Genomic DNA, 9411 nt, shown 5'->3' on the forward strand with positions numbered 1-9411 from the left:
TTATTAACTTTTTTAACTCAAACTTAGCTTGTCCTTATTTCTAACGGCCTCTTTAAAGTAAAACAGTTCATATTTTAAAACTTTGTTTAAATCAAAATCAGATAAGTAAATTAAATTAAAAAGTAAAAGAAAATAGACGTTTGCGAGTTAGACAGTACTAGCATTGAATAGAACATTCAGTAAAATTAATTCCATACTAACATAACCCATACTATCCGAATTTAAAAGTGGCATCTAGTAAAATTAATTTCATTCTTATCTGCTTCGAGAATTTTTAAAACAAACAAAGAGGAGACTATCCATTTCATAAAATCTACCTATTGCGCTAGTTAATCTACTTGATATGACCTGATTAAATGCACATCTGTTAAAAATGAAATTTGTAGAGTATATATTATGTTACTGTAAGTTGAGAAAAAAATGTTTTTTTCTATGTATATGTTAATGATTAATTAACAATGTTTTCAATCAATGTTTATTTAGAGATTGTATTTAATTTGTTGACAAAGATTGCTCCGTTGTCTCACTAAATGTGAAAGCTTGACCTAAATTATTGTAACAACCCACTCGCTCTTGTCTACATCGTAAAAATTGGAGTAATTTAACATACAATGTGTTTTTTGTGTTACATTTTTATCTTTATTTTTTTAATAATGATTTGCACTCTAATATTTTATAAATGCTAAAAATATCAATGACGACGACACCATTACAACTTACAAGTATTTTAAAATTATTATTAAAGACTACTAAAATACAATTTACCAATGAGAATATTATGCACATAGAAAGTTAAATTGGTACTTGTGGATCTCTCTTATACTCCTTAGGCTATTTGCTGTAAATTAAAGTGGTAGGAGTGTAATATATTTACGAAGAAGATTTTAAAATATTTCTATATTATGAGATTTGATATAATATTATTTTTTCTTTATTTTACAAAGAATGTCTTTGACGATAATCTTTCGAGTAAAAAATTCCCTCCTTATTAATCTTTTAATTCTCCTTATTTCTAACGGCCTCTTTAAAGTAAAATATTTCATAGTTTAAAACTTCGTTTAAATGAAAATCAGATAATTAAACTAAATTGAAAAGTAAAAAAAAAATAGACGTTTGTGAGTTAGACGTACTAGCATTGAATAGAAAGAACATCCATCCAGTAAGGCTCACAAGTTACTTTCTAAAATATCAAACATTATCTTTTTGGATAAGATAAGGGTTCAATAGATACAGAAACAAGTTGAAAAAAATTAATTGCTCGAAAATTACCAAGAAAAGTTTGATTGGAGATAGAAGTAACGTGTGAGGATATTTGTATGCTTTATTTTTTGCTAACTCCTCGAAGAGGTTTTCCCGGGTTAAATGTTACATGATGTTATTGAATATAATATATTTAAAATATGTAACTTTTTGATGTAGTTATACGAAGTGTCTAGCTTTTATGAAGAAATAAAAATGTAGTCTTCTGCGAGTTAGGTACTACCATAGCATGAGCATCTAACGAATCGAAACATAACTTTTTGGATGAGATAAGGGCTTAATAAATATTGGAATTGTCACGCCCCCAGCCTACACCCTGAGAGGGATTGGCACTTAAAGACCATTGCTGGCACCAAGCGAACCCCTGCCCTGGCTTACTTAACTCAGCGGAAGACAATATTCATATCTATAATTGTTTTATTTAAAAGTATTTATAAAAGAAAAATGATTGAGTTTTCAAAAAATCGATCAAACTTATGGTTTAAGAGAAATCGAATTTCCAAAAGAACAGAGTCGCCACTTAATTTTTAATAAAAATCAAGAAAAAATTTAAAGTTTTCCAAAGATTTAAACAGATAAAACCAATTGAAAATAAATGGTTCGAAGTTCAATGTACATTCCAAGAAGGTGTTAGGCCCTCGGAATGCCCGCTAACTCGCGGTTGACCGGCGATTTGACCAAAATGATTTTGACTAATTTTGAAATTTTAACTAAGCAAAAGGACTCATAACGACTTTGAATAATTTTGAAATTTTAACTAAGTGAAAGAACTCATTTTATTTTAACTATTTTTTTGAAAACTTTAACTAAATAAAAAAACTCATTTACTTTAACTTATTTTTTAAAACTTTTAACTAAGTAAATGAACTCATTTATTTTAACTTATTTATTTATTACTATTATTATTTTCATCACTTTAATTTTATTATTGTCATTTAATTTTTTTATTTTTATTATTATTGTTATTGTTATACAATTATCTTAAGGGGGATGGAACTAAGGGGAAGTTTTCTAAAGGGGAGTAACCTAAGTGTTGACGATACAAAAATTAAAATAGAAGCTAGGTAATAAGAATATGTATAAAATAACTATTTATGTTTTTTTTTCTTTATATAAAAGCTAAATGGCTATCTTTGGGAATTAATTAATTCAACCATAAAAATAAATAAAACGTTAGTCAATCAACAAATAGATAAACAAATAAATTAAGAGGGATATATTGAATTTGGGCTTTTGCCCAAATTTTCCAAATCTGCAAAAAAAGAAGAAGTAATAATTCATTTGGGCTTTGGCCCTTTTTCCATCTTCCTTGATCATGATATACACAAAGTGTATATTTGAGGTATACGCCATGTAGGGTTGTTCATGGTTTGGATAAAAATTGATCAAAATCGAAAAATCAAACCAAATCGATTAAATGAACCGATTTAATTTGGGTTTTGGTTTGGTTTAGTTTTAGATTGTTAAGAACCTATAGTATTTGGTTTGTTTATGCTTTTGTTAGAAAAAAATCGAAGAAATAACCGAACCGAACCAACAAGTTATATACACAAATTTTATTATTATACATACGTAATATATTATATTCATAAACAATTTTTAAAGATTTTATATATGTTTCATCAAAATTTATTTATAATTTACTTATGAAAGAAAAATAGTCCAAAGGTGAGAACATTTTTCTTAATGGTTTCATGTATATGAGTGTCTATGAAAATTCTTTGTGGGACTAAAAAATAGTCATTGTCTCTTCCTTCTATGCCAAAATAGTGAATTTTGAAGTTTTAATTAGTAAATTCGTGATCAAGAGTTCTATAATGCCAGTCATTCTAACTATTTTTTTGTTTGAATGGATTGTTGTCACTTTTTTCACGTTTTTGAATGGATTGTTTCTTTTATTTTTATGTATGGTTAATAACCGAATAACTGAACCAAACCAAACCAAAATCGAAAACAACCAAACTGATAAATGTATATAATATTTGGTTTGGTTTGGTTTTGATAATTTTAAAACCGATTAAGTTGGTTTGGTTTGGTTTTGACCAATAACCGACCCAAACCAAACTGTGAACACCCCTAACGCCATGTATATCTCTAATTCTCGAACTCCCGAACCTGTAATTTCATTCGAACTTCGTGTTTCTGCACTTTTCACCTGTGTTTTCACTAGGGGTGTGCAAAAACCGATTTAACCAATAAATCGAACCGAAAAAAACACTATTGGTTTATTGATATTGGGTTATTGGGCTAATTGGTTTTTCAACGGTTTTGACAAAAAAATTTTTATTGGGTTATTGGTTCGGTTTCCGATTTTATAATTTTTGTTAATGGTTAAACCGATAACCCAATAAGACTATACTAAATTTACTAGTCTTATTGTTAATGGTTAAACGATTGTTACTTTCACACTTTTTCCTTTGAATGTCTCTAGTGTCTAAACTTGCAAGAAAAATGATTGTTACTTTTATGATTATTACTTTCATGCCAAATGCTGGAAAGATCATATGGTTTATTTGAAAATTATCTTATCGTGTATATAATATATATGAGTATTTTCTTATTGGTTAAACCGAAAACCGAACTGTTAAGTACCATAAACCGATTAACCAAAAACCGATAAGAAATATGTTATTGGTTTGGTTATCGGTTTGATGTATTTACAAACCGAAAACCGATAAACCGAACCAATAACACCTAAAACCAAACCGAACCGACCGATGCGCACCCCTAGTTTTCACGTCTTGGATCGGTATTCTGTATTTTCCGACTGTATACCAGTGTATACAGCGGGTATATCAGCCCATTTTTTAGCTTTCCGGAATCTAAAAATTCAATTTTCACCCCCCCCCCCACCCTTATATACCGTCTTCAACCTGTACGCCAATTTCACAATTCGACATGGGGGCTGAGTCGAGAGAAGGGAGGAATTGGGGCCTTTATGGCCTATCTCGAAATGCAAGGAAAAGTATGGGAGTTCATGGTGAACTCGGGCAGATGTCATAAAAATAAAAAATGAAAACTCGTAAGTAAGGAATTATGGTGTAATATAAGTACCAAGTAAATATGAACTTATGTACTACCACATTTCAATTTAAACACTGTAAGAAGACAAGGTGTATCACAAAGGGACTTAAATCAATACAAATGATATTTCAACAACCTTAAACCACTAAGAGCAAATGAATTAATGTCTTATCCTAAGATTTTCAACTAAAAAATAAAATAAAATAAAAAAAATAAAAAATATAATAATAAAAATAAAATAAAATAAAATATATAAAATAAAAAAAATAAAAAAAATAATGATTAAATGGCTTTGAATAGACCATGCATGCCTAACTATAATCCCAACAGTAAGTATTAAAAGAGTAAATATTCTAATAATAGTGATCAACAGGAAAAACAAACGGGTCAAGGCATACTTCTCCTGGCGTGAATGGATATTACCAAACTCAAAAATGGGAGGACATGAGGTTAAGAAAAACTAAAATTCCAGAAACAGCCCACAATAAACAAGCATTCAACTTATCATAAAAAGGTAATATGCATAAACAACCATTTTCTTCATAACCAACAATGAACTCTAAATGAAATAAAAAAGATACATATCATGCTTTCTTACTCAACTAGAGAGATAGCAACCAGCGCTATAGAAATTACATACTTCAAACATGAAAAAACCAACCAATAATAACAACAAAGTAAGGCCAGAAAATATGTAATCTGCAGGTCCGAAACTAGTGATCAACCCCAATGTCAACTAACAGCAAACAACCACAACATAAAGGTTTTCTAACATCAAAATATCACTTTGAAATAGCAGAAGAGACGACGAGAGTATGATAAAGGAGAAGACATTACCTTTTTCGGGGCAGCGAACCGGGAAGACGAGCTAAACACGAAGAAGCTTCCACCACTTTGAATCAAATGCCGATGAGCTTTGGTGAGCAAAATACTGGAAAGAAACCACAAATCTAGACTCCAAATTTATATGGTTTAAGAAGACCGACTCCTGCTTAATTTCGACTCTCTATTTTGTGTGTCTATTTCGTATGTATTTTTATATATTTTCCTTTAGGTTAGTTCTCTGTATCAATGGAAACCAAAAAAAAATCCCCCTTACAAATGAATAGAAGAGATGATTATATAGGAGAAATTAGCGATTTTGAATTCCAAAAATCTTTCACCATTTTAGGTGAGGCACCTTTTCTGAAGTTTTTGCCCCATTCCGAAAGAGGAAGGGACGAATCGACGCCTCGAATTGATCGATCGTCCTTGGCGAGCGAGGTGGCTCCATCTCAAGGATGCAGGGACGATTCGTGCTGCTACAACAGCTGCTGCGACTAAGCTGGAGAGAGACGTTGGAGAAAAGATCAAAGAAAACAGAGTACTGCCCTCTGTTGTTGTCTTTCCGTGAGTTGGACCGTGTATCGCCGTGAAAATTAGAGATGTGAGGGGCGTCGTGGTCTTACTGTTATCGTGAAGCTTTGGGATTTCAAAACGTTGGGAGCTTTTGGGTCATTTTGTGAATAGAAGATATGGGCTGGATCGGGTTGGGGAATTGGACTGGGTTGGGTCAGCTGGGCACTGCTGGAATTTGGGGTGGAATTGCTGATATTGTATGGGAATAGGGAACTGTGGGCTGTTGAAACTTTGGCAAAAAGAGCCCAAAGTCAATTCTTTAGTGATATGCAGGCAAATGTTTGACTTAGCTGAATTTGTGATAGATTAATAATTTATCCATAAAGATTTGGAAGGTAATCAAAAGAATTAGTTTTAGATGACTCGGCTAGAATTAAACTTGTCACGACCCAAATTGAGTCATGAGTAGCACCCACACTTCACCTCCTAAGTGGGCAGACCAAGGAATTTAAACTCCAACATATACCAATAATTTAACTACGACTAACAACAATAACGCGGAAGCTCCAAAACTTATTAAAGTAACCAATCAAATAAACCTCTAAAGTCTATTACATATTATCCCCAAAATCTGAAAGTCATCACATCAAGGACATCTGTTATTAACATATCAAGTCTAAAAGTATTAGAGAACCCAAAATAAGTAAATACAATGGTCCATGTCCAAAATTCAAGGACATCACGCCATAACTGAGAGAATCTAGCACGAGCTAGAAGGAACAGCTCACCCTGAAATCTGATGTGCTGGAGACTGGCTAGAGTTGAGGGCGAGTCGAAGTCGATGGTACACTTGCTGCACTCCACAAAAGAAAAACGAAGAAAACATAAGTAAGGGTCAGTACAAGGAACACGTACTGAGTAGGTATCATCGGTCAACCCAAAATAGAAACTAATATACAATGAATAATAGTATAAAGTCAACTATAGCACTTAGCAGGTGATAAGAAACCCCAACATGAACAAGTAACAGTTGAAACAAGTACGTAATCAATCACAATATCAAGCACACACACGAGGACTCATGCCTCTACATCACACTCATTTGGGAAATGCGTTCATTGAGATTGAGTACATTAAGTTAATTCAATATTTTTTCCTTAAGGTTACCGTGTCGGAACGTGACACTCCGATCCAATTATACCGTGTCGGAACGTGACACTCCGATTCAATAATACCGTGTCAGAACGTGACACTTCGATCCAAAAATACCGTGTCGAAACGTGACACTCCGATCCAAAATACTGTGTCGGAACGTGGCACTCCGATCCAAAAATACCGTGTCGGAACGTGACACTCCGATCCAATAATATTATTAATTTATCATTTATTATCACTACTTTTCATGTTCATTAATAATATTACATCAAGCCCTCTTTATTCAAGGCATAACTTCAATAGAGAGGTTTTCAGATTATAAATCTCACGGTCTCAGGATTTTAGACCAATCACAAACCACACACCCAAGCCACATAATCACACAGTCAAGTACATAGAGAACTTCACAATATCATTCAATGCATATTAATCGCTATTAAGAGTTTATCTATCAAATAGAACAAACCATAACCTACCTCCACCGAAGAACTGACGTCAGGCAAGCTACTTCTCCAATGCCTTTCCTTTCCTCAATGCCTCCGAACCTTTCCAATCTATCAAGTATATAGGCATAATTTGTAAGTTAACAAGCCTATAAACACTCATATTATTCTATGTCCCTCCTATATCCAAAAACTCACCTAATTCTATAATCAACTTCCCAAAGTTCAAACCTAAGGGTAAGTCTTAATTCCTCCCATTAGCATAACTTTAATGTAATTCATATAATATACCACACCTTATATTTAATTACCTCCATCTCATTATATCAAATTTAAGTTTATAATATGGTAAAACTGAAGCCACTGGTCACGATACCAGTGTCAGCAAACACACGAAAACCATTTCAAAATTATCAAAACATGACAGTGACCATTCAAGTTTATAAACTTTTCGCCTGCAATCCACTTGCTAATCTCAATAGATAATAATTTGCCACCTATTGTTTTAGTACTTAACAATAATTTAATCAAATAATGAACAGGGAGACAAGTTTGTCTCCACCGAAGTTTTCACCCAATTATTTAACCCAAGGCAACAATAATCACTACCCACAATTTCCCTTACAGTTTAACGACAATAAAAATCCATATTACTACTCTTGCATTACATAATTTCCTTACGTCACCACTCAGAAATTAATCACAATTCAACCACTTATTGCCATTAATCACCAGATGTCAACCTAACACTACCACTGAAAACTCGTTCTCTTCAAATTCTAGTCTAATAACGATAATCTAATAATAATCATAAAACCTTTGTTCAGGTTCACCAAATACATATTGGATATTGGATTTACCTGAAGTACTCGTCGGCCTCTCTGCAATTTGTATCGCTGTAGTTGAAGTTCTGTTGAGTTTCTAACTCACGATGGAAATCCCTAATTATTATTAAGCCTAATTATGGGGTGGTAGAAGTGGCCCACTATTTGTTTTTAATGCTATCTTCTATAACTACCAACTAACTTAATTATAAAAACTACTCCACTAATTTCATAATTGTAGTTATGAATAGTCCAAAACACTCATTTAAAATCTATCGGAAGAGTATTTTATACAATAAAAGCTCTAATACTCAAAATGATCGAATGAGTCGTTACAAAACTAAGACGAATTAATAGTTAATTTATGAGCTTCTTAGTCTTAATGAAATAAAATAATTAATTTGGCTATATATAAAACAAAACTAATCAACTCAAATTTAGAAACTATTAAATAATTAAACAAACTCACCAAATATTTAATTAGACAAAATTTTTGAGACGATTTTCGAATGTTCATAAAATATACTAATTAATATATACATAATTATGTAAAACACATACATTATTCAAAAAATTATAAAATGACAAGATTACTTTAAACTAACTTGAACAATATTTGGGATTTCATAAAATTAGCTATTCTAAATCGTTTAAAAATTAAGAAGCTAAAAAAATAATTTTTATCGGGAGGGTCAAAATTGGGTGTCAACAATAATGATCAATGAACTTAATTGAACTGAATAATAAAATAACTGAGAATGTTTTAAAGATTAAACATTCAACTTGGCCAAAAGTGGCAACCCAAGTCTTTAACATAAGAATGATAATGAAAGACTACTGAACTACTAACTGTCTATGAAGCCTCTAAAACAAAGAGGGATGTCGGGACATGACCCCCGATCATCCTAACATCTGAAAGACTAGAAAGCAAATAAGGAGTCCTCCTGAATGCAAGGAGGATCACCAATAGACTCTGAATGCTCAAGCTGGATCAACGAGACGCTGGATGTTGATCCTAGTTACCTGTGTCTACATCATAATAAAATACAGGTCAACTGGCATCAGTATATTGAATGTATGAGTATGCGAGTTGGAATGCTAACAAACATAGGCTCGAAAGAGATTATGGAAGAAACACCTACCTGGCTCTTCTCAACTCATGGATACTCAACTCAATATAAAGCAATAAAACACATGCGGTAGATATATATAAAGCTTATAAAACAACTGAAAACAATCTTAGTTCGTTAAAGATAAAGCAATAACAAACTTAACTTTACTCATTTGGAAAGTAATATAACTTATGTGGGAGATTGTCTAACCAACAACCATCACTATGAGCCTAAGTGATGGTACAACGTTTTACC

Source organism: Solanum tuberosum, unplaced genomic scaffold, assembly GCF_000226075.1.
Source record: "Solanum tuberosum cultivar DM 1-3 516 R44 unplaced genomic scaffold, SolTub_3.0 scf00476, whole genome shotgun sequence".
NCBI classification, from domain to species: domain Eukaryota; kingdom Viridiplantae; phylum Streptophyta; class Magnoliopsida; order Solanales; family Solanaceae; genus Solanum; species Solanum tuberosum.